The sequence below is a fragment of the Zalophus californianus genome, chromosome 8, assembly GCF_009762305.2.
Source record: "Zalophus californianus isolate mZalCal1 chromosome 8, mZalCal1.pri.v2, whole genome shotgun sequence".
Lineage (NCBI taxonomy): Eukaryota > Metazoa > Chordata > Mammalia > Carnivora > Otariidae > Zalophus > Zalophus californianus.
In genome coordinates, this window is record NC_045602.1 from 57,946,045 (window position 1) to 57,973,014 (window position 26,970).

Below are 26,970 nucleotides of genomic sequence, written 5' to 3' on the forward strand. Positions count from 1 at the left end.
TGCAGCCATCAAAAGAATGTGACTGGATGGCTCGGTTGGTTAAGCGACTGCCTTCGGCTCCAGTCATGATCCTGGAGTTCCAGGATCAAGTCCCACATCGGGCTCCCTGCTCAGCAGGGAGTCTGCTTCTCCCTCTGACCCTCCCTCCTCTCATGTGCTCTCTCTCTCTCATTCTCTCTCTCAAATAAATAAATAAAATCTTAAAAAAAAGAATGATATCTTGCCATTTGCAATGACGTGGATAGAACTAGAGGGTATTATGCTAAGCAAAATAAGTCAGTCAGAGAAAGACAAATACCATATGATTTCACTCATATGTGGAATTTAAGAAAGAAAACAGATGAACATAGGGGAAGGGAAGGAAAAATAAAATAAGATGAAACTAGAGAGGGAGGCAAACCATAGGGGACACTGAAATCCAGAAAACAAACTGAGGGTTGCTGGAGGGGAGGTGGGGTAACTGGGTGATGGGCATTAAGGAGGGCACTTGATGTAACGAGCACTGGGTGTTATATGCAACTGATGAATCACTAAATTCTACGCCTGAAACTAATAATACAATATATGTTAACTAAATTGAATTGAAATAAAGAATTTTTTAAAAAAATTAAAAAAAATAAAGGGCCGTTTTGAACATTCTTTTAGATGATTTGCCTGTGCCTGGTGAGCTAAAATAAGCCATGATACCTAGCTCTTCCCCAATAATCAGTAAATTTGGCCCATTTCCCTAGGAAATGTTTGATCACTGTCTCCCACACCAGAATGTAAAGTTCCCCAAGGGTAGTGACCCTGTCTGTTTTGGTTCACATGGCAGTACCTGCCCAAAACAGAGCTTGGCACATTGGAGGCCCATAATATTTGCAAAAGGTAATATTTGCAAAAGGTCTACATACTTGATCTGGAAGATGGGAGGCTAAGCAGGCAGCCAGTCTTGGAGGATGCAGGAGAGGCTGAGGCTGAGAGAGTATGTAGAGCCAAAAGTCAAGCCAGGGTATGGGAGAATGTGGAGCAGGGTCAGAACCAGAGAAGAGGGGCCAACACTGAGTAAAACATGGAGGAGCCCCAAGGCTGCTCTGGGGAGGCAAGGAACAAACGCAGGGAGTCAGGCAATGACAGTGATGACAGTAGGATTAGCAGGCTGAGCGGGTAGTGAGAGGGGTCAGTAACCCAGGGCTGCTGCCTAAAGCAGGTTTCTACTTGCCTGGGTAAGCAGAGCAGACTGCCTTTAATGGTCAAAGGTTAAAGAGCAGGTAGAATGTGATCAAGCAGTGGTTCTCAATCCTGCTTGCATGTTTGAATCCTGGAGGTATTTTTTAAAATATAAAGCCCCCAGCCTCCATGTCCAGAAATTTATTTTTGTTTTCATCCTAAAGGCAAGGAGAAACTACAGAAGGTTTTAAAGGAGGGGTGTGTGTGTGTGTGTGTGTGTGTGTGTGTGTGTGTGTGTGTGTGTGTGTGTGTGTGTGTTGTTTATTTGGATAACAGATTGCAGAAACCAGTTAGCAGGGTATTAGGCATATGACTCAAGAATAGGTATTTTGCAAACTGATCCCATGCATTTAAAATATGCAGTAGGGTTGGGAACCACTGTTCTAAAACAATAGTTTTTAGTCTTGGCTGCATATTGTATTCATCTGGGGGGCTTTAAAAACTTTTGATGCCTGGACCTCATTCCCAGAAATTCTGATTTAATTCTGTGCATAGGGATTTTTCAAAACTCCTCCAGATGTTTATAATGTGCGACCAGGGTTGAGAACCAGTGGGTCAGAGTTTTGCCACTCAAAGTGTGGTCTGAGGACCAGCAGTATAGACATCATCAAAGAACTTGTTAGAAAGGCAGAATCTCAAGCTCCACCCCACACCCACTGATTCAAAACCTGCATTTTAAAAAGATTCCCTGAGTGATTACTGTGCAAAGTTTGAGAAACATCAGTCTAGAGTAGTAATTCTCAAAGTGTGTTCTTTGAAGCAGGAACAGCAACATCACTTGAGAACTTGTTAGAAATGCAAATTCATGGGCTACTGAATTGGACACTCTGGGAGATGAGGTTCAGGATTTTGTTTTAACAGGCTGTCCATTATGGTTTCAGAACCATAATCCTAAAGGGTTAAAGCAACAATTTCAGACTGCAAATCTACTAGGGAATCCACCCAGCTGAGTATTTCAGAGCTTTGGGGGTTAACTCACTTCTCTAACCTCTGTGTGTAGCTTTGGCTTCCAATCCAGAAGACTTGGAATAAATAATAGTTTCTCCTCTGTGAGACCCACCCTCCTTCCATCTTGGGACACATCCGGTTAGAGAGATGGCTTGACATTTTTCTCACGATCTCTCTATTCGCCCACTCAGGATCTCTGCCAGAGGTTACACTGACGCCTGCCCAAAGACTGACTTCCCAATGAGCTTCATATGAAATAAAGAAAAGATGGGGCAGAGGGAGCAGCTGCGGAGACTCAAAGGCAAAACCCAAGAACTAAGGAAGCAAATACTATCTGCTCACAGGAAGTGGGTCTCCTCTTTATGGCTCAGATGCAGAGAGCAAGACCTGGGGAAGTGAGAGAGGCCACTGCAGTTGACTAAGTAAGTATTCTCCCCACAGGTGCATTTCTCTGGCTGTACCCTCCATGTAACAATATGTAGCCATAGGTGTGATTTGTCTCAAGGTATCCAGCTCTTCTCCTCCATCTTGTGACTAAGTCAGGTGTTTTTTTTTTTAAGATTTATTTATTTGAGAGAGAGAGAGAGAGAGAGAGAGAGAGAGCAGGAGAGAGAGTGCGCACAAGCAGGGAAGAGAGGGAGAAGCAGGCTCCCTGTAAGCAGGGAGCCCAACGCAGGGCTCGATCCCAGGATCCCAAGGCCATGACCCAAGCCAAAGTCAGACACTCAATCGACTGAGCCACCCAGGCGCCCCTTGTGACTAAGCCAGGTTTTGAGCAGGCAGCAAACTGTAGAAAGCAGGCAGATTCTGACACTGGAATTGGGGGTGGGGTCTATCATCTCACAGTAATGAGATCAAGGGTGGGCTTTCCCTCTCCCTTTATGGATTTTTACAACTACTGTATTATGGATTTTTAAGCAGTGTGCAGAAGGTCTATAAATGCCCTTCAGGACAGGCCAGAGGGCTGATGCTCCACTTGAGTGTTTAATATGGTACGAGAAGAAGTTTTATGTCCTTTTCACCCCCCTACCCTAGCAGGAAGGGGCAAGGGTCCTTTGGTGAGGCTAGGCAAAGACATAGATACTTTGCTAGCTTAAGAATGGGGTCATACTAAAGGGGGTTATAGGAGTCTGTGACGGAATAACTGAGATATTATTCTGAGGTTTAGCCTGGCTAGTTTTTTCCTCCCCTATTCCAAGAAGGTAGCTGGGCCCTTTGAGTTTCCTTCCAGATTCCAGTGTCCAAAACTTGGAAATAGGCAAGAGATAGTACTCGATGTTATTTTAGAGCAGTGCTGGACCTGACTTTCTATTTACTAAGGCGATTTTACAACTGTGCAGGGTGAGGTTAACCTACAGCTTTTTGTTGGGTAGAGATGCAAATAAGTTCTGTCCAGCAGAACAGATAACCCCCAAAGTTACGGTTTATGGCCCTGTTGGCATTATAACCAGTTTTGTATCTGACCCAGTGATCTACTAAGTCATGCACAAGATTCTCAACTGCTGTTTGGAGCGGTTTAGTGTCTCACCAGTTCCCTCATAAACTGGAGTTGAATACGATCTTCAACATGTGTTCATTTCATATGTATACAAAGGCCGTTCTTTTTAACCTTTTGAAAATTCGACATTCTTTCGAAACCGGTTTATGTTACAGACAACTTCTCTTTCTGGCTTTTGTTTTGCAAAAGCCTAAGCTTCTTGGCAGGTTTATGCTAAGTGGGGAAGGAAAGAAGGCAGAAGCAGCAAGACAGAGTGGGGGAGAGTCCCCAAGGCTGAGAAGGCGATGGATCCACATGTTCTAAAGTTTATGTTGACCCCTGGCCCGATCTCTCGAAGAGTCCTGGGAAACTAGCAGGACTTCCAAAGGAGGATGCTGACCAGGGCACCCAGGGGGCTGGATCCCAAGCATAACATTCCCAGCCTCCAAGGTGATCCAAGTACGGAGCGTGGTCTCTGATTAAAGTCACTGATCAAAGGGGCCATGAGAGCTTAGATAACAATCTTGAAAAGCGACCAGGGCGAGTTAAAAACCTGAGGGTCTGTGGGGGATCTTCACACCACACTGGAGGTATTAAGATCTCCAATAATGACTGAGCTCAAATTTGGGAAATTTGGGAGCCTTAGAATCAGATGTAAATAGAGCAAATTCATGTGACACTTGTCAAAGACCGTAGATGGTGGGATAAGTTTCCTGCCTACCATCTTAGCAGGGGAAAGGTTTGCTTGTCTTACCTAAAGACCCACGCACCCTCCCACAAAGGCAAGGACAGAGCAGCTAGTAGGAAGGTGTCCCTAGTTCCCAGGGGAACCTAATCAGCCTGTTTTAAATCCATCACCAATCCTTGAAAAATAGTTCTCATCAACCTGGGGGGCAGCAGCTGGTGTGCCGCAAGGTAGGCTCAATCCAACGTGTGATCAAAATGACCCCTCTAGGATGATGTGAGAGAAGATTTAGTAGAGCCCCCTGCCCACAACTGCCAACCTCGGTACCTAAGCTTTCTGAGTCAAAGCTGCTGTCAAGCCTTCAGATTTGCAGATCTCAATACACACATCCCTGGAAAACCATGAACCCTCGGCTTCTAGTTAGTGTTTCTCAGGTGCGTTTGATGAAAATACCTGGGTCAGAATCAGCTGGGGAAACTTAATAAAAATGTGTATTCCTGCGTCCTGCCCCAGACCTGTTGAATCAGGTCCTCTGGGAAAGAGAAAGGGGGAAGGGTACCTATAGTTTCCACAAGTGTCCCAGGTGATTCTGATATCCTCCGAATTCTGGCAGCCTCTGGGAAGGGGTGAAGGGAACGGGCAACGATTTGGCAATAAGCATGTGGGGCTGGGCTCACTATCTTAGGGTGTCAAAGGAAAGAAAATGGTCCCCCCGTGAGTATGTGACTGACATGTGGTGAAGGGTTTGTGTGATAAGCTTCTGTGTGTTTTTCAGGGAAGAGTGGTCTTACCTCCCATCGGGTGTCCCGGGCCTTGCTCTGCAGGGTGTGGTCAGAAGAAGCAGCATCACCCTGAAGCTTTTAGAAATGCTGACTCTCAGGCCCTGCCCCAGATCCATGGACTCAGAACTTGTATTTTAACGCAATCCCCTGCTAACTCCCTGGCATGTTAAGCTTGAAAAGCACTGCTCTAAGGCGGGTGGGGGACACTGGATGATGGTTCTGGTGCGTTGTGGCAGACCCCCTTCTGGGGCCTTGCAGCTCTGCTCTTGTGTGTGGTTCTGCGGCTCAGCCGGCCGCGGCCTCCCACAGAGCAGCCAGGGCTGCGCCCGGCCTCCTCGCTCCAGGGTCTCCACCGAGAAGGTGAGGGCGGCACGGGGGCTGCACAGGCCCCCTCAGCCGCACCCCTCTGGCTTTCCTTCCGGGTCAGCTGGGGGCTGTACCCATCTGCTCCTACAGAAGGGCCCCGCGTCTGTAGGGGCCATCACCCGGACGTGGCAGAACGCAGAGGTAACAGGAGAAATGAGTTAAATTGCACCCCCACCCCTTCGGTTAGAGACTGTGTAGGCGAGCGAAACAAAGGGAAGGCGGGTGCTACCTCTTAGCCCTTTCCCTGGGGACTCACGCGGAGTGTGCTCCTTCTGACCTGGATCTTGGCCGCCTTCCCGCTGCTCAGGGCTCCCCACACCCGCCTTCTTCCACCCCTGCCGGCAGACTCGTTACTCCGCTCCCAACGTGGAGCTGGCCCGGGGCCAGGGTCTGGCTGCCGACAGACTGCCTACCCACTTAGCCAAACGATGGCCTCCCCTCCATGAGCAGCAGCTAGCACGTCCTCTCCGCAGTGCGGGCTGCAAGGGAGCCTCCTGGCTCGTCAGGGTCTGGGCATGGCTGGGGGCTGCTCTGGCCGTGGGCTTCAAAGCCTTCCTGGTTTCATTCACTTTGTGTTGCCACTTCTCCTACGGGCTCTTTCCCTTCCTCTGCCGTCCTTATTCATCTCGAATTTCTTCTGTTGTTATTTCTCCCCACCCCACCAGTCAATCACGGTTCCCACCCGTACATAGACCTGCTTCTGTACCACGAAGCTCTAACATCCCCTTTAACCCCACAGACCCTTCTAGCTCCTGCCCTCTTCTCTCTCCTCCAACAATAACACTCCTTGGAACGACTGTCTGCACATACTCTTTCCCATTCCTCCTTTCCATTTGTTCTTTTTCTCGCTGCAGCTTGCTTCTACCCACACTGCTCCACCCAAACTGTTCTTATGAAGGACCCCACGCCCACCCTGCTGTAAATCCAACAGTCCTGACAGTCTTTGTGTACTTGACTTCTCAGCAGCATCTGATACAGTGACACACACTTGGTTCTGACATGCTCCAATCTCGTCTCCGTGGCAGCCCAGACCCTTTGTTTTCTTCTTAGCTCCTTCTTGGCTGGTTTTGTCAGCTTCTTCTTTTCTGTATGACCAGTAAATGTGGCAGTCTCTCTGCACTCAGCTCTGGGCCCTCTTTTCTTTTCTACCTGCCTTCTCTTCCTAAATTAGAGCCCAGATGATTGCTTTTTTTTTTTTTTTTTTTCTGGAGCATCTCATCATGGACTGAAATTCACCCCTAAAGAACAGCAAACATAAATCTTTAATTTCAAACCATGATAAGTGCTTTGAAGAAAAAACTGAAATAGAGTCTAGTGAAGAGCCTAATTCACACTGGTTTATCCTGGGGCAGGAGGAGAGGAGGCGTCTCTGAGAAAGCGATGTTAAAGCTGAGACCTGAAGGATGAAGGGGAGTTGGGCTGGTGCAGGGTCAAGAGAAGAAGCAAAGACAAACGAAACAAAAAGCAGCAAAGCCTAATGCTGATGACATTCATATTCCTATCTCAACTCACACATCTTCTCTGACTGCTCTACACCATTCACATCTTCTGGAGATTTCCATTTGGTTATCTCTCAGGTGTCTCAAAATTATTATGTCCATGACAGAAGTTTGGATTTCTTTACATACACTTGTTTTCTCCCCAGATATCTACCCTTCAGTAAATGGCTTCATCTTCCACTCATTGCTCAAACAGAAACTTGAGAGTTCTTATTGACCCCTCACTTTGCCTCATTCCCCAAATCTACCCCAATGGCAAGATGTGTTTATTCTACCACTAAAATACTTCAAGGATCCATCCACTTGCTCCATTGCCCCCCATCTGGTTTGAGCCACCATCTTCTCTCACCTAGAAGACTGCAATAGCCTCTCAACTGCTGTCCCAACCTGTACACAGGCTATCCATTCGCCACGTAGCAACCGATGTGATCGTTAAAAATTGGGCAGTGTTTGCAATCCTTCAACACCTTTCAACTCACTTAAAATACAAATTCTCTGACATGCTCTATGCATTTCTACGCGATCTAACCCCTGCCCATCTTCCCAATCTCACCTTGAGCTACCTTTCCTCCACTCACTGTGCTCCACCCTCATGGCCATCTTTCAGTTCTGCAAAACTATCCCATTCTTGTATGCTGCTTGTAACAATTTAGATGATTAAGACATATATTTTTCTCTAAACCATTGGGTTTCCATTCTACAGAGTGGTGGAAACATACCTAAGCCAATTTGGAGCCTCTCAGGTATTGTCTAACTTCCTAACATTTAGGTTGTGCCAGGCTATTGGGTTGGTGAAGGTCCACTGGTCTTGAGTCACCTGAACAAGGATGTCAACTGAGACATCCTTTGTCCTCCTAATCGTAGGCCATGGAGACATGTGGGTCACTGCTGAGAGGAGATCTTGGGCTATCTGCCCCTTCACAAGTGGTAGCAGGCTCTCACTGTGGCTTTCATGTCTCATTTGGGAGATAGGACTCTCTGCCTGGAGACAGTATAAGAACTCTCTCTGTGTAAGAACTTTTTGTCCAGACTCGCTGCACAGTCATTTTGTAGCCAGGGTCTTGCCTTCACTTAACCCACCCCTGCCCCCACTGGATCTTCAGGACTGACAACATTTCTGGCCTCTTCATGTCCCCTTCACCTGCCCTTCCACATGCCTGAAGTATCTCTTCTAGTCCAGGGGAAACACTGCTCCCCTGAATCTCCGTATCTTCCAAATATTTTGGCTCTAAATAGAGTCCTCTACAATTCCCTAAGGGCTGTTAGGTTTTTGGAAACCAAAGCCAGAAAGATTCATTTCTTTCTGTTACAGATGTAACATGCTACAGCTACATAAGTGTAACTCCCATCCTCAGATACCTTCTATGCAAAGTGGATTTTGTATATTTGTATTGCAGTCAATATCTAGTCAAGAGAATAAGGGGTTGATCAAGTAGGAGCTGAGGGCCAGTATTTTAACAATCTCTGGAAGCAAAAATGGGAATTGAAGAAGTAGTTCATAAGAGTTATTGGGATCCACTTACTAATCACATGAGTCTCTTCCAGGTCCACTCTGCTTTGAGTGCTTTAACTTAAATTCTAAGAGGCTATACTAATTCTGTTTATGTTACATGTTATGTAACCAAATAACAAGAATCAGTCAATTCTGATTTTAGATTTCACTCAGAGTCTCTCCGACACTGCTTACCTGATATTGAAATGTACTGACAAGACTAGTCAAACACCCTGATGTCTAGAACACAAGCAAGTATGGTATGAATGAAAAGGTCATAAGTATTCTCTGAGTTCTTAAGGAAACAGGTCTAATGAGATGATTAGTAGCTTCATTACTCCTTCTCCAAGGAACCGGGGTTGAGCCATTTTTCAAAGTGTGTGGGGTGTGTGTGTGTCTGTGTGTTGTTTTTGTAGGTGTGTTCCTGAATGTTCCAGGGATTGAAAAGAATTGAACTAGCCAGATTTTAAACATTCACAGATTGGTGGGTCAATGTGGTTTCTCTTTTGACAATTTAGGGGCAGCAAGAACATTTGTGTTCTGTCTCACTAAAAACTAAGCAAGTCACTTTCCCTTTCCACTTTCCCCTCCAGAATTCTGAAAATTAAATCTAGGTTCTGTGAAACCTATTGAGATCTGATATTTATTTCCTGGATGTAGGTAGATACTAAACTATTGAATTGTCCAGTTTTCAAGGTAAATGGCGTGTACGATTTAAAGAACATTTTAACCATCAGTAGTATATTCCAAGTTACAAAAACAACAATAATAAATAACAAAAGACATGAAATAGCTGCAGATCTATTGGGTAAGACAATTACCACAATAGTCTGGAAAATAAAATATGACCAAAACTATATAATTTGCATAAATGGCCTTTTTAACATTTTCAAGCGATGAGGCAAATAGCTGATAAATTAATTAGATCTTTAATATAGAATGGGGATTTTAATTTGTTTCCCTAAGTTTGTAGCAAGCACATTAATTCCTAGTTGATGTCTTTATATTCACAAATAGAGAATGTGTGATAATGCATCACATCACATTTATTCTGGCTCTGCTCTTAATAATGAGTATGATTAATTCTTTAACATAATTCTTTTTGGAAGGTCTAATATTGGAAAGAATGGCTTTCTGTCTCAAACCACTCAACAAGAGTTAATGAGGAAAGTAAGAATGCTATGGGATGAGATTGGTAATGACCAGTTTGGTGGTGACACCTACAAGGATCCCATTATCTGTAGGTAATAAAAGAAATGTGGAACTGAGTAATAGTCTACTATTTGAACATATTTGAAAATATTTTATTTTGGACATAAATGGCTTTCTCTATCCTCCTGCATCAACATATGAAAAATTTGGGAAAAAGATTTTTTTTTCACGCTAACAAATTGAGTTTTCTAAAAAACACCAGTTAAATTCCAAATTGTTGAAATAGTACTGGCCCCAATTAAAATGTAATACCCATAGTTTTCAGTTTTTATCCACTTAGGGCAGCAATGGATAATGCAAACCAATCTCAAAGGAAAAAAGAAAACAATAAGAAAGCCCCATTCAACACAGAGCCAAATCATCTGGAATTGGGTTGGGTTCATTTTGGGTGGGCAGCTCTCCCAAGTGCTGTCTTTCCGTCTCCTTTTGGACTCCATAACTCCACAGGAAACTGAGGAAAAGTGGGGATTCTGCTCACAGGACAAATACAGGAAGGATCTGTAGCACCAAGTGTAGGTGAGCTACTGCCTCTGATCTTCCACCAAAACAATTCAAGTCTTATTTCCCAAGGTTCTTCCTTGAAAAAAAAAAAAAAAATGAAATGATGAGGTACAAGGAGCACCAACCAGATGCCAAATTCATTTAACCAATAAATCTGAGATTGGTAAAAAGTCCTGCTGTTGTCTCCTACATTTGCCCTGCCCCCATAAATGACTCACTCAGATCCCCACGGGGCCCAGTCACAGAGGAGGCGGTCAGGGGCTCAAAGTGACTAAGCCCTTTGAGAAATTAGCACTCTGGTTTCTCAAATGGTGGATCTGATTATATTTGCACATCTTGGGCCCCACCTCGCTGTGGCACAGCCTCATCCAAAATCCCCCCCAGAGCTGGTGTGGAGCAGACACAAGAGCCTCCCCAGCTTGAAAAGGACTTTGAGAGACTAATTGTTTACGGACATGAATGGTTACAGTCACAGGGCTTTCGAAACTGGAATGCAGCTTATGAAGAAGAGCATTATTATTGCAAAACCTACATTCGGCAGACAAAGTGGAACTTCTCCAACAGGTTGGTGAGCTGCTCAGTTGTTTACCTCTGGGCTTCGTTTCCAAGGGCAGCTTATTTTCCAGGTCTCACCGGCTACAGGAAGGGAAAGCAAGGGTCCGAGTTACAAAGAGGTATTTGATTCAGGCACCACCTGGTTTCGCAGGATGTCAACGTTCACCAGAGCTCAGAGAGGCTCCGTGGGTTGTTCCTGCCCCGGGGTCTGAGCTTCCTGGCTCCATATGGAGGCAAGTCTGCCTTGCAGACCTCAGAGAGTATGGGCCTACCAGCTTCAGATCACCTGCCCTGTCCCATGACTCAGGGACCAGTCTCAACCAGACCTGTTGGAAAGGGGTGAGATCTGATTTACAAACCCTTTTTGGGACCCCAAGCTCAACCGCTCCCGCTCAGGGCAAGTTCTCTGTCTCATAAAGGAGTTTGAGGGAAGTCTTATCTTTTCTCTGCCCCTTTATATGAGGGCCCTAATCCCAACATCCAGGACTTGGAGATAGGTCTTCTCCTGCAGACCCTCTTCGAAACAAAGCCCTGGTGGTGTCTTGGATGTTCAGGTCCCTGGATCGGGCAGGCAAGTTAGTTCTAGCTGCTGCCCTCACTGTACACAGCTATTTAGGTACCCTCTTCGTGACAATACAATTAAATACAGGCATTCAAACAGGAAATTTACATTTTTTACATTCTTTAGCCAGAGCTAAAGCCTTAGTGCCAATTAGGAATCTGTGCAACCAACGTGAATGTTCTTCATATTTTTCCCTGTGTTGGAAACAATGTTACTCTCTCCATACTCTTCATCCCCGGCAGTGACAATAGCCCACCTTCCAGAGCCTGCCCTGGAAGCTTCTTGTCTTTTCACCTGGTAACAGCTCTGAAAGAACTAGAGCATGGCACAGTGCTTCCAGGATCAGCCTTTGGCACTAGAAACCACTTTCAAATCTCCAGGCCATGCCATCATTTAAAGGGTAAGCCTTGAGGAGGACAAGCCAAGGAGAAAAGAGAAGAACCAGGAAGGTCTGGTATCCAGAAAGCCAACAACAGTGATCAGCTCTGTGCAAAGCGGGCAACTAAGACAGCGAGGTGGACAGGGTCATGAAGGAATGGACATTTTCCAGCAGCTTCACTGTGAGGGAGCTGGACAGTGGCAGGCTGGCTGGGAAGAGAGTTTTTTATTTTAAGAAGGGAGAGACATGACCATGTTTCTAGGCTGCTGGGAAGTGTTCAAAAGTGGGGAGAAGAAGGAAAAAGGAGAGAGCAAAAGGCCAGAAGAAATTGGATCCAGAGTCCCAGAGGAGGCTCTGTGCAGGAGGGAACCCTTTTCCCTTGAAAGTGGAGAAGAGGGCTGGATGTGATGGCAGGAGAGCCCGAAGTTCTGAGGGTGGGAGTTGAGGGAGTTCATAAAATAGAAGCTGCTATGGACTGAATGTTTGTCCCCTCAACAGTTATATGTTGAAGCCCTAATGCCAAATGTTATGGTATTAAGAAGTGGGGCCTTTGGGGGAGTAATTAGGCTTAGATGAGCTCACGAGGGTGTAGCCCCCATGATAGAATTAGTATCTTCATAAGTAGAAAAGACCAGAGCTCCCCCCCCCGCCATCTACCATGTGTGGATATGGCAAGAAGGCAGCCATTTGCAAACCAGGAAGAGGTCTCTCACCAGACACTGAATTTGCAAACATTTGATCTTGGACTTCCCAGACTCCTCAACTGTGAGAAATAAATATCTGTTGTTTAAGCCACCTTGTCGAAGGTATTTTGTTTTAGCAGCATGAGCTAGAACAGAAGACTTGGTCATTTACTGAGAGGAGGATGGCCATGGTTGGGGAGAGGGCAGGGGTGCTGTGGTGAAGGTATAAAATGGCAGCTGGGGGAACAGGGGAGGAAAGGATGCTGACCAAAGGTAGCCGTGCTGAGAACCCAGCTGAGGTCAGAGAACAGACCACAAGAGTGTGAATTCCTCCAGCTGCCTTCAGGGGCCCTCACACTGGAAGAGAGATGGAAAATAGTTAAGTCCATCCACAGGAAAGGGTTTGTAGGACTGACACAGCAGAAGGAAGGGAGCAAGGAGGTGGAGGTTGCTGACAAGAAAGCAACAGAAGAGTTGTGTCCTGGGATCCAGCCATGACGTCAGTGATGAGCTAAGAGAACAGAGTGGAGATGAACAGCCAGTAGTCTGGGAGAAAGGGGGTGATAGAGCTAGAAGACGAAGGGATGGGTGGTGTGATTCTATATACACACATACACATGCAGATACATATATAATTAGATAGGGATAACAGAGGTAGAACAGGTTGCTGAAGTGGAGGGGGGGTGAAGTTTTTTCTATAAGATGTTATCAACTTATCAACTAATGCTTCTAGAAGATTAACCTTCTTTTTCTGGAAGAAAATAGAAGTAAGCATAGCCCTCAGAAGGCAGATCGGGATGCATGTTGCAGTTTCCCTCCTGTGCCAGTTTATTATTAAGGATATTAATTATTGGACAACCACTATGCATGGACAACCACTCTTTCCTGCTAAATCAAAATTCTTGTCAACATAGGACTCCAATAGCCACTGCCAATTAGCTGGAATTGGTCCATGAGATGGAAACTGCCTTCAGTCCAGGTCCAGATGAAACGTAATAAGCCTGGACTAGGTTTTTGTGTCTTTTTTTAAATTTAAATTCAAGTTAGTTAACATACAGTGCAGCACTGGTTTCAGGAGAATCCAGTGATTCATCACCCACATACAACACCCAGTGCTCATTCCAACAGGTTGGGCTAAGTTTTTAACAGCAGGGATGAAGTGATGGTAATGTGGAGGAGACCCGAAAGAAGGAGCAAGGATATCACACAGCTCAGCCTCAGTTGACAGGTTCACAGAGCCTGAAGGCCAAGGGTGGCTCTAGGAATGACCCCAGAACTCAGAATCGCCCTGGGAACACCCATCGGGCCAGTTTCTACTGACGCCCGGAGCTCACCGGGACTGGTTCTAGTCATCCCAGATGGAAATCCCAGGCCAGTTAGCCTTGGCTGGTTTCCAGAGGTGGAGAAGGAGGCAAACCACAGATCTCATGACTGAGTGATCTTCCACATCAGAATTGATGGGTGTCTCTGGCCCTGGCTTGGTAGAAGTTTGTGGGAGGACACAGTTAATTCCCTCTTGTCACTCTGGGGCCCAGGGTCCTAAAAGCTAGACCCAGCCTGAGGCTAGAAGAAAACAGAAGCAGCTTTGGGCCCATCTCTGAGAAACGCCTTTCACTTTCATCCTATCTTCCTCTGGATGGAGGGCTTCTTCTGGCAAGAAGCCTCATTTCTTCCCCTCTGCTAGAACTCCCTGGTTTTATACCTTTGTTTTCTTTAGCTACTGCAAAATCCATCTCTGATTACACAATCTGGGTAACGCGATGACAGTGAGTGAGACTATTGCATCCCATTCAACCCCAGGGTGGTGGTAATAGAGCGGACATTCATATAAAGAGTTAACCTATTAATCCCTGATTTGTCACCACAACTTCCTTTAGATGTTATTCATATCAAACAGAGTAAGTCATCCATCTGCACCCTGGTCTCCACTTGTTGAGGGTTCTTTGTTGTTACGTAATGAAATGGCTTTAATGTGAAGGCCCCTGGGGCCAGTTTCTGCCATTTGTCTCTTGGTGGATGTTTGTTTCCCCTTAGGCACTTATCAGAAGGACGAAGAACTGGAGGTAGTGGACACTCCGTGTGAGTTCAATGATCCAAAAGGGACTGGGATTTAACGGAAAGCTACAGATTTATAACACCAAAGGCTTCCTGGAAGAGTTAACAAGGAGAGCACAACTGTGAGATTGTGTGTGTGGACCGCACACGCACACATGCACGCGACACCAGGGCAGAAGGAGAGAACACAATGTTCTTGCGTGGGCAGGTGGAGGTGTGACTTGAAATACCTATGAGCAGACACAGTGTGACAGGTTTGCATCCTCAGAGTCACATGTGCACCCATGGCCCTGGCATTTCCTCAAGGCCGAGGTGTATTAGCATCCAGTCACCCACACTTTTTTTTTCTGTGTCCTCTCCTAACATAATTAGTAGAAGATTAAGTTCTCCTGAGTAAGTGGCAGAATCTCTTCAGGGGCAGTCTCTTTTGGCTAGGTCCAAAAATAGTGTCCTTGTCACTTCAGATAGCAGTAGGAATCCGGTAATTGATTTACAAACAGGACAACACTCAAGATAGATGAAAACGTTCCTAAAGCTGTAGGCCACATTCCAAACAAGGCTTTAATGGCTACCCTGGAGGCTCCTGCCCTGTTCCCTTCTAGTTTAGCAAAAGGATCTTTCCTTAGCTACTAGGCATGAATTGAGCACCCATTGATGAATAAGAAGGATACACATAGAAAGACAAGCTGGGTGTTATAAGCAACTGATGAATCACTGAACTCTACCTCTGAAACTAATAATACACTGTATGTTAATTAATTGAATTTAAATAAAATAAAAAATAAAATAAAATCTTAAAAAAAAAAAAAAGACAAGCTGACCTGAGTCAGTTTACAGATCTTAGTTTAACAGACTGATTAGGGAGGCAACAGTAACACACCTAGGGCTGTAGATACCTGCTCTACAGAGATTGAACTTTGGGCCCCCTACAATTCATATATTGAAACTTAATAGGATGAGTGCCCTTATACAAGAGACCCCAGAGAGCTTTCTCCCCACTTCGGCCATGTGAGGAAGCAGTAAGAAGATGGCCATCTAGGTGGTGGGCCCTCAGCAGACACTGTCCCTGCCAGCATCTTGATCTTGGACTTCCAGCCTCCAGAACTGTAGGAAATGAACTTCTGTTGTTTATAAGCCACCCAGTCTATGGTATTGATATAGCAGCCAGAAGGGACTAAGACAGCACCTCTGTGACTCTGCTCACAATTAGCAAGGAGTGTACAAGACATGCTAAAAGGAAATCTGTGAGGCCCAGAATAAGAAGAAATATTTTCCCGAGATGAGCTATGAACAGATTCTAAAAGCAAAGCCATGAATTGTTTTAGTCTTTAAAATAGCCTTGGAATTTTTGACCACAAAACAAATAACTGTTTATTTTAGGAAATACAGGTAGGGGTGCCTGGGTGGCTCAGTCAGTTAAGCGTCTGCCTTCGGCTCAGGTCGTGATCCCTGGGTCCTGGGATCGAGCCCCGCATTGGGCTCCTTGCTCAGCAGGGAGCCTGCTTTTCCCTCTGCCTGTTGCTCCCCCTGCTTGGGCTTTCTCTCTCTCTCTCTGACAAATAAATAAATAAAATCTTAAAAAAAAAAAAAGAAAACACAGGTTAAAAAAATTTCAACTCACCAACTCTCCTATGACCAAAAGTTAACTGTTGGACTCATCCTGCACCCTAGGCCCCTCCTCCCTTTCTACCACTCTGGTCTGATCTACTTCACATCTGCGAAGTATCTTCATTAGATTGTATTTATTTCACAAAATATTTTTAATGCTAAAGCAAGTTTAAAAACTATTGCTAACCACCTGGGCCAGGTGGCTCTCCTGGAGTCCTGCTTTCTTAGCTTCACTCTCCTTCTGGTTAGCCTCTAGTAGCACCTCCTTGGCTTGGCCATTCAGAGACCTCTGCTTCTGGCAACCACCTACCTTTGTACCGTGGTTTCCCATCATCCCCTTAGAAGACTCTTTCTAGAATACAAGATGTATGACACTATTGCCAATGTTTTGCTCACATCTTTCCACCACACAGCGAGCCCAAGTCTTCTTTTCAAATATCTGCATTCAAACTCTACAACCTGAGTTTGTCTAGCTTTATTGGCCTATGAATCATAGCAATGGCAGCTTGCCTACAATGTTCCACCTGAGTAATGCAAGACTCTGAGGCCCCTCAAAGTCACACCCAGAAATTTCACCCCAAGCAGTGTTTGACTCACAATGTGCCACAAAGAGGTGACCTCTGCCATGTCCTTCCTTTTCTGCTCCAGCCACTCTTATGCCCCACACTTATACTTCCAGCTGAGGCCACCACTCCTGTCCAAGCCCTCCGTGGATACCATAAGGTCTTTCCTCCTGATGAACCCAAGGCTCAGTCTTCAAGGCATCAGAACTGTAGCCTCTGGAATCTTCAAGGCACAGATGCTAGACCAGCCTCCATCCCCTGGACTCCAGGGGACACTACTCTCAGCCTCAGCCAAGTGACTCAGATCCTTCCTGAAAGCAGCTCTTTGGGCATCTGCCCTCTTTCCACAGGCTCAGACCAGAGTTCTTCCCATTCTCCTGCCCCTGATCCCCCACAGAAGGAGTCTTGACAATTTACTTATGCAAATGGATACCCAAGAGCTATTTGCCCAGCTGGCTTGTCAGAGGTATTCAGAGATATTCTAATCTTGCTGGTAGAAAGTGTTTAGATTCAAACCAGGAATCTCACTGCATTCTGTTTAAGAACCTCAGACTCAGCACCAACCTTTATAAAATCTTTTCTCTCTCAGGCTGAACAAACTCACAGGCCTCTGTAAGCAATCATGGTTGTACAATTAATTTGGTAAATAATCATGTATATCCTTGTGACAACTCTCCTGTTCTTTCCTTAAATTGGTGTTAAAAATTTTATTGTACTAAAAAAATAAATTTTATCATACTAGAAAAAAATCTATTTTAAAAGAATACTTTTCTGATTCTGAGGATACTGAGCAAAAAAATAGAAAATCAAGAAAGATAGTCCCCTTCCCTATCAATCCTTACAAACTTGGGTATAGTTTAAGTAACCAAAAAGTATCTATGTTTCATGTTTATGTATTACTTCGTCACTGATGTAAGGACCATGGTTTTCACGACTTTGTATTTGTAACCCTGGCTGATATTCAGTAGGCACTCAGATACTAGTTGGTTCTTTCATTCTAGGGAGGTTTAAGGTCACTATTTGTACCTTAATGGAGCTGGGGGGAGGGAAGACAAGACAAAGTAAAACAGGACAGAAGAAATCATACAAAATAAAGATTTCCAGAAAGAATGATCACAGAAGAAGTTGACTTTATCATTTTGGTGATGGGATAGAAGATTCCTAAAGAAATTTCCCATGTTATAGGCATTGCTTTAAATGTACATATTGATTATCTCATTCCCCCATTCCACAAACACATATTAAGGACCCGCTGTGTATTAAACAGACTTCTAACAAGACAGACAATATCCCTGCCCTCCAGAAACTTCCAGTTTGATGTAGAGAAGCAGGGACTAAAACAGATCATTTAAGACTACTTTAAATACCATGAAGGAAATAGAATGGGGACTAAAGGTGTAGCTTCTGAGGAGGTGATATTTGCGCTGAAACCAACAGGCACCAACTACATGCAGTCCCATAGGTTGTGTACTACACATGAACTCCATTTACACGGACAATAGTGGTACCCCCAGAGTTGTGCGGTGCAGTAGTTCGTAATGTTTCAGGCATGTGTAAGTCAATTCACTTGTATAATTAATTTACTTTGCTCAAGGAGACTTGCATATCCATCAACATGCACTTAGTCCATGTGGAGACAGTGGCAATCACGTCAACCATGTGGTGATTCAGCGAAGTCAGGAAAATGACCCTCAGCAAATTGCAGGCTATAGTCAATTGTTGAGCTTATGACTATTAGGTTCTCCACTTCTGGAGATATGGGAGATGAGCCTAGAAACTGACAGACTTTAGGTGAGAGAAGCTTAAGATTATTTTTGGAACCAATCCACTGTCTACTCCTCTAGTTATAATGCCAGGAAAAGGAAATATGAGTAATTGCTGTCCAAGCCTAAAGCTGGTTTTCATGGTGAGAAATCATCCTGCTTGAGGAATGATCAAAAGTGAAGTTTTGAAAATAGCTTTTATAATTACAGACTATACTATTAAAGGCATGCCACTCAATTAACCATTTGCTGCATGGCATGATGATATTCCATAATGACAGGTTAATGGATTCCATGCTTAATAAGAAGAGACCATTAGACTTCTAGTAAAGAAAGCTCTGTAACTCTTTGCTGGCCACAGATCCCCTATTAAACTGTCCTGAAAAGCAAATGTATAAAAAACCTTTAAGATCCCAAACTGGTATAACGGGTTTCACAGAAGATATTCAAAGGTAGCTTTCCCATCAATTTAGAAATGGAGGCTTAAATAAAGGTCATACGTTGACCTCGGTTCATTCCAGAAGTGAGACATCCAGGAACTGACCCCCTGTTGCCTGAATCTCTCAGCTGACTCTACTTCCTCTCTGAACTGCGCTAATCAGTGTTTGAATCTATCCAAGTCAGTTCTGAAAAGGAAGTTCCAGTCACTCCTCCCCCCGCCCCCCACCTCAAAGTCTGGCATGTAGAACCCAACAGGAGTCCAAGGGGGAGGGGAGCTGTCAGAGACACAGGGCAGGATGGGGCAGAAGTAGTGCTCCTGCGGAGATGCTAAAAACAGAAAGTCATGCCTAAACAGTGGAAGGAAAAATGCTGGCCAGGTTTGGCAGGTGGCATTATACAAGAACTTCCATTTTTTGGAAGTAGGATGGAGGTACCCATCCACCAGTGCCAGGTGGAGCAAGGTTATTCTGGGATATCCAATTCAAGATAGGTGGAAAGATGGGTCAAGATGCAAGACCTAAACAATGAGGGTTGAAGGACAGACCATAGGTTCCAGATAGCTACCCAGAGCATGTTTTGCAAAGTCACTGTGCATATGAATTGCCTGGAATCTGGCTAAAAATGCAGATTCTGAATCAGTAGGTCTGGCGTTCTGCAGTTGATTCATGCACCACACTTTCAATAGCAAGAGGATAACATGCTGGGTAAGGTCCTTCCCCCTTTTTCTACTAACCATCATGGGGCCAAGAGAAATAGGGAAGTCTGTTTGGGGTTTTAGAAGGGAGGGAGGAGGGCAGATTGGTTAGCCCGATGAGGGGTATTAAGGAGGGCATGTACTGCATGGAGCACTGGGTGTTATGCACAAACAATGAATCATGGAACACTACATCAAAAACTAAAGATGTAATGTATGGTGATTAACATAACATAATAAAATTAAAAAAAATTTAAACAAAGAGAAATAGGGAAGTCTGGTACTTTAGATTAGGCAATAACACTACTACTGCCCAGTAACAGTGCTGACATTAGCCCATGGACTGGGAGCAGTCAAAGCCCTCCATTCATTCCAGGGCAGGGGCTATGCAACTGGCTGCAGCATGGGGCTCAGAGCAGAAAAAAGCCTGGATCAGTGGGTATAAGAAAATTAGTTGGAAACAAAGATGGGTCATATCTGGCAAATCAAAGGGGGATGCTTAAATCTTTTTCCCTTTTTAACACCTCAGAAAAGGGACTTTCACCACTCCCCCTGAGGTCAGGGCTCTGACTGAGGTCCCCCTGCAGAGTGGAAGTTGGAGTTCATTGAATGAACACTGACCCAGGCCAGAGCATGGGGTTTGTGGGTTACTGCTCTCTCACACTAGCCTTCTAGGAAAATGCGAAGGGAAGATCTCCTCACGGGCCACTTTCCTGGGCTGTAAGTTGGGTGCTGCGATGGTTAGTTTAATGTGTCAGCTTGGCTAGACTGTAGCACCCAGCTGTTCAATTAAACACTAGGTGTTGCTGTATTTTTTAGATGTGATTAACATTTCTAGTCAGCTGACTTTAAATAAAGGAAATGATTCCTGATCATCTGGGTGGGCTTCATCCAATCACTTGAAAGGCCTTAAAAGCAGAACTGAAGTTTCCCTGAGGAAGTCAGGATTCCACCTGTTAAGTACAGTTTTGGCTTCTGCTAGAGAGTTTCCAGCCTGCTGGCCTGCCCTACAGATTTCAGACTTGCCAGGCCCCACAATCATGTACACCAACTCCTTGCGATTAATCTTGTTAGATATACAGTCAGTCCTCATTATTCACAGATCCTATCTTTGTGAATTTGCCTGCTTTGTATCCCCCAAATCCGTACTGACAGAGCTTCTGCAGTCATTCGTAGACATGAGCAGAGTGACAGAAAATTTAAGTTGCCTAATGCATATTTCTAGCTGACATTAAACGAAGTGACCGAGCCACATACTGCAAAGAAGTGTTCCTTCTGTGATCTGTTTAGTGCTATGATTTTCATATTTTTGTGTTTCTTTTTGGTGATTTCACTGTTCAAAAGGGCCCCTAAGCACAGTGCTGAAGCTCTGTCTCGTATTCTTAACACCAGGAGGTTGTGATGTATCTTACGAGAATATATGCATATTAGATGAGCTTCATTTAGGTGTGAGCTGTAGTTTTTGTCAGCTGCAAGTTCAGTGGTCATAAGTGAACAATACCTATTGAATAAGGTGTCTTTAAAGAGAAACACAGATAAAACAAGGTCATATCTTGATGGGTTGATGCAATGCTGTGACCAGGGGTTCACAGAAACCTAACCCTGCATTTCTCCTAGGAGCAATGGCTGAGTATTTGCTAATTCAGGGTTTGTAGTGACTTGCTGGAGCATCACTGTGAAGAACAGGAAGAGACTGTGTGTGTGGAGCAGGGGGTCCTGTTTCTCTGGAGACACCTCACTGGTGCAGATGCAGTACCCCTCTCTCCCTCAGGGCTGACTGCGTGACACAGAAGGTGCAGGTCTTCCGACCCCCGCCCGGCAAGATTCTGTAGACAGAGGAAAGAGGCCCACGTATGAAATATCTAGTGGATGTTAATAATCCCTTGTTAAAAGCAAAGTTTGTCTCTTACCAGTTCATATTTAGGAACACCAAATATATGCAAGCCCTGTAATTTGCTGTTACTCCATCTCCCTGATACAGTACGAAGGAAGCTAGACTGGGTAATAACTGGAATACAGTTCAGCATTTTTAATGTAATTTGGATGATGAGCCCCAAATTACTTTTCCAGTGTAAACCAATCAAGTATATTCCAGTTGGAGTGTCTTTACCAAAAATAAACTTCTTTATGAATGTATAAAAAGATAATTAGACTGTCTCCAAAGGCGTTGGGCCTGTTCCCAAAGGCGGAGAGAAGCCAGTATGTCTCAGGGTAAAATGAAGGCACCCATTCAACAACCCCGCTGCCCTTCCTCTCCCCACCTCCGTGGTCAATTTTAGTCTTCTCAGAGGCTTGCCAGTCCATGGCTCCAGGCTCCATTCCTCATTCTAAATTTGTCATCTTCCGTGTTGCCCTGTCTATCACCGGAGGGACTGGCAACCTGTGTCTGTGGTCAAATCCCGTCCGGCTCCTGGAACACCGCACAAGCTCATACCCTGTGTGGTGTGGGTCAGCGGCACCAGCTCCGTGGGAATCATGCACCTTCCCCTATGTGCCCACTGACACCTGAATGAGGCTTAAAAAGACTTACAAATCTCTTTTTTACCTCAAGAACATGTCACAGCTAAGACCAAGCACCATGCATCTGCCACTCTTGATCCTGAAATAAAATGCTGTTTGGACAAAAAGAGTAAAAGCTTCTTTCAGGCACAGCTTCAAGGAAATCAGAACACCATTCACTTCTCAGACCATCCACAATGTATTTCCAGCGTCAAAAAGTGTTCAATGCAAACAGAAGAAGGGGATGGCAGAGTACAGTTTGAAATCCATTCGGATTCGAAAGTGTTTCCCTTTTAATGTTTAGCGACTTCCATGACATTAATAGTATTCTAAGCTATAAAATGGTAGAATAAGAGCTGGCTTGCACTTTGCCTGTTGAATTGATATACTGAATAAGAATGATATACTAAGTAAAATGAAAATGAGTGAAAAAATGTGTAACCCCCCTACAATAAAAAATTGTAGAAATATATATGTAGCAAACAAACTGATTGAGTCAAATAATTTCAACTCAGAAAGAAATGTCTAAATGAAACAGGACTAACTCTTATGAAGTTTGGCTTAGAAGGTCCACCTCTCCAGTGGCTTTTTGTCCCATGTTACGCACCCTACTGCCCACCTCCTCTCCCCCCACATCAGGTACAGGTGCTCCCTGCCCTGCTCATGGCTGGTTGTCCCCTTTGAAAGGATTCAATTAAGTCAGGGGTCAGAAACTACAGCCCACAGGCCGAATGCAGCTCACTTCCTGTATTTGTAAGTGAAATTTTACAGGAACCCAGCCATGCTCATTCGTCATGTACCATCTATGGCTGCCCCCATCCTACAGCAACAGAGTTGGGTAGTTGCAACAGATACCTTATGGTGCACAGAGCCTAAAATATTTACCATCTGATCCATTGTAGAAAAAGTTTGCTGGCTCCTGGATCAAGTCCTTCACTAAGGTGTAACAGTTTTATATGTTACTTTTCCAGGGGATACTTGAATTTTAATAGGAGGTGATTTTTTCATCTAAAGGAATTGGCTAATAGCAGGATTTCAGTCATCAGCAATGAGCTATTCAGGAGATATTTGGGGACAGAAGAATTTCTTAAGCTCAGTTACTCATACTCCACCTACCCATGAACCCAGCTGTGGGTGCACCTATTGAGGATTTGATGAAGTTGAGAGGGTTATAATGGATGGAGAAAGACCCAAAAGAGAGGGAGGTGTGAAAGGATGGAAGGAAGGAAGGAGGCTGCAGACGACATTCTCTGGAGTGGGGAACACACAGCCCAGGAGACTGATATTTGTCTCAGTCTGACTGAAATCTTTATCCTTACCATTTACAAATTAACAAAAACATTTTGTGGTTCATTTAAAGGGAGTCAGATTCTTGACTTTGCTTGTCCCCTAATCTTTTGCTTTTTTACTTTTCATGGATATCCAACTTCATACACACACACACACACACACACACACACACACACACACACACACACACCCAACCCAGAAACAAAACAAAAACAAAAACAAAACCTTTATGGCACATAGAAGATTTTCTCTCTGAGGTTCCCAGGAGCAGCATTATTTATCTGTAAGGAAGTCTCCTACAACAGCAACTGAGAGCTTACGGTGGAGCATTGCTTTCAGGACATGGGGGCTCCATTCAAACCAGCATTACTGAGTAGACTTCCCAAGACTTTGAAGTGGCCGCTGCACAACATGGAAACAAAAACATCTGGTTTCCCATCCCGAGGTGAATCAGAGGCTAAGCGTGCATGGGGAGTAACAACCATTCCTAACATTTGCATTTGTTCAGGATATTACAGGTCCCAAAATATTTCCTGGAACCTTCTCCTGTTTAATCCTCAGGACAATCCTTTAATGTAAAAACTGTCATCCCCTTTTAAACAGGTAAGGAAATGAAGGATCTGAAGGTTTAAATGAATCACCTTAGATCAAACAGCTGTTGGAGTCCTCTCAGGGTGGAGGGTTGATTCTATGAGCCCATACAGGAGTGAGCCTGGGCCCTCAACAAATTCAGAGAGACCAGCACTCTCCTTCATGGAACTCTTGAATGCCAAGGTTTTGTCTCTCTTTAGGTACAAGCGTAGTATGTGGCCACCTAAAGAGGTATAGGCTCCACTCAGATGTGCCCATGAGCTACTCATCTTGAGTGCCAGGATGCCACTGAACAGGGCTCCTAGACCCTCCTGGGATGGTGGCCACATACCACTAGCATTTAAGAGCTTTTGCACAGACTAGAAAAATACAGACCAATTACACAAAGGTATTCCTTCCCCCAGCTGACCCAGCCACAGACCAGAGCTCAGCTCAGCAAGCGGAGCAGGCCAGATCCAGCCCCTGCTTCAGCCCTCCCCCCAGACAAGGCATCATTGTCCAGGCACAGCTGGTACAACTGTCCTGTGCCTACACTGTTCAGAGACCTCCCTGCACTAGGAGGGGACAGAAAGAAAGAAAGAAAGAAAGAAAGAAAAAGAAAGAAAAAGAAAGAAAGAAAGAAAGAAAGAAAAGAAAGAAAAAGAAAAAAGAAAGAAAGAAAAAAGAAAGAAAGAAAGAAAGAAAGAAAGAAAGAAGAAAGAAAGAAAGAAAACCTTATTGAGAAGAACTGAATTCATATAAGACAATAAACACTATAGAGTTTATCAAGAAGCTAACAGTCACAGTCTAAACTCAGTATGGTTTGGGTGGTGATGACAGTCTTTCTGAGCTGGCTAACTGGAGCTGGTCACCATGCAGGTCATCCCCCTCCCACCTGCTTCTTTCTCTTAGCCAAGCCTTACTCTGCATCCCAAGCAAGCCTATTTCCCCCATTAATTCCGGTGCTGCCAAATCTAATGGTAGCATCCGTGAATTGGAGGGAACATACCGCTAGCAGGAGGGTAGAATTTTTCTTGGTGAGTAGGTGGGTGGCCATCCCCTTCAGCATGTCTCTGTCACCCCATGACAGGCAATCCTGCTGAGATAGAACACCTCCTTCAAGCCTACACATTACCAAGAAACCAACCACCATCAGATTTTCTCATCAGAGCATGCTGGGTCTCTTCCTGTTCCTCTTCTAAATGTTCTGGGAGACTGTATCTTCCCCTCGTCCAGTGGGCAAAGTCCAGCTGAGCTCAGTCACTTTCCTGCTCAGGAGTCAAAGGCAGGAAGGGCTCCCAAACCTGGTGAGGGTCCTCTTTGGATGGTAGACCACCAACTTTTCCTTGTACATGGCCATGAATAGAGAGAGGAAGCAAGCTTTCTCATGGCTCTTATGAAGGCACTAATCTCATTCTTGAGGGCTCCATTCATATGATGTCATCAAATCCTAATTACCCCCAAAGGCCTCACCTCCTAGTACTACCACAATGCGGGTAGGGAGTAGGGTTTCAACATCTGAATTATGGGGGGTCACAAACATTCAATCCATAAGAGGGGGACATCCAGGAATATTAAAATATGGCAAGGAAGTTGTGATCTCTTCATCCCTAGCACATTGCTGGACAAAGAGTAGGAATTCAGAAAATGGCTGTGAAGGTAAACCAAGTTATTCTCGTCTGTAAGTGGTATGGTTCTACATCTACAAATTGAGTAATTTGTGTGTCTTAGAGGCAGATCATATTTTGCAATCAATTTCCTCCAGCACATGTTAATCAATATTCTTAGTCAATAGGCCTTTTGCGTTTTTACCATCAAAAGCCACCAATGGTACAGAATTACTTAATTTTTACTATCACCAAGGAAGAGGTTTTTAATTTCCCACATTGGAAATACTAAGAAAAACAAAACAAAACAAAACCAAACCCTTTCAAGGTGCTTTGTGGTATGGAGAGAATTTCAAGAAATAGCCAAACAGGATAAAGGTTGGGGGAACCCTGCCCTAGCATTGACCCTAAGACTCACTTCCTATAATCCATACAGTTCACAGATTTCTCCCTCCTGCATAGACACCTGCAGGACAGCCACTTACATGGGAGGCCTGCAGGGTTCCAGAAAAGGCTCATGGCTGCACCCCTACGGCTGGCTGGCTCATGCTGACAGGTCGGTGTACAAAAGCTGTGAGCTAGCAACAGGCGGTCTGCTTTTGCTTTCCAGCTGTCTGGGGGAAAATGCTGACAGGTCTCTCCATCTCTCTTCCCATCTCTGTCTTCATGCTGATCTGTGTGTGCTTTTATAATCTCCTCACTTAGGACTCATTCGACTTCATCCCAAAAGAATAATGGAAATGAGGAACGAATTCGGACAACCTGTTAGTACCAACTCAGATGAATCCCTGTTAATGAAGGCAGCCCCCAGTAAATTGTGAGATTATTCACCCCACAAAATAGTTTTGGAACCCAGAAAAAATAAAACTGGAAAGGAGTCTTAGAAATCTTTTGTTGTCCTCACCCTGTACTTTCCTGTATGTGAGAAAACTGAGCCCACAGAGGGAAAATGGCCAGGCCGATGATCTTCTCATTCCTAACTCATACTTTTCCAAAAGGAAAGTTTTGCCACAGGTATTTCAAATTTTTTGGAACAATCAAAATGGATTTTATTTTAAAATATATAACTTATACATTCCTGGGGAAATACCTGTATAGAGTGAAAGACAATGTCTTAAGAAATGGAGTATGAATTTAAGTACTACTACATTTATACATGTAATTCTAACCCGTAGAATAACGGATCCTATTCCACATCCAGATCAGTATTAGTACATCCTATTAACAACTTGTGCTCAGAATAAATACATATTATGAACAGAATCATCCAGACAGGCAGTTAATGAACATTCTTGGATTATATATTGACACAAATACATGTTTAAAACTTAAGAAGAGGCAAACCATGGACAAAGTCAAGGTCACCTCATTTACTCTTGCTAACCTCTGTAGACACCCTCTCAGCTGCCTTCTTAACACTCTCCTGCATCATTTCTATAACTGACCCTTGTGATTTTTCAAGTAGCAGCTGTGTGAGGAGCTAGTCGTGCACACGCACGTGCGCGTGCGCGCGCGCACACACACACACAC

At 44.5% G+C, this 26,970-nt stretch overlaps 1 long non-coding RNA gene across 1 annotated transcript; it reads right to left on the reverse strand.

Annotated features, from left to right (window-relative positions):
• Positions 1-9,960: 9,960 nt before the first annotated feature.
• On the reverse strand, positions 9,961-24,932 carry LOC113937021. Its single transcript, XR_003524465.1, has 3 exons — positions 24,843-24,932; positions 10,704-10,807; positions 9,961-10,247 (listed from the first exon to the last, which is right to left on the reverse strand). It is a non-coding gene; the product is annotated as an uncharacterized LOC113937021 (long non-coding RNA).
• Positions 24,933-26,970: the final 2,038 nt, after the last annotated feature.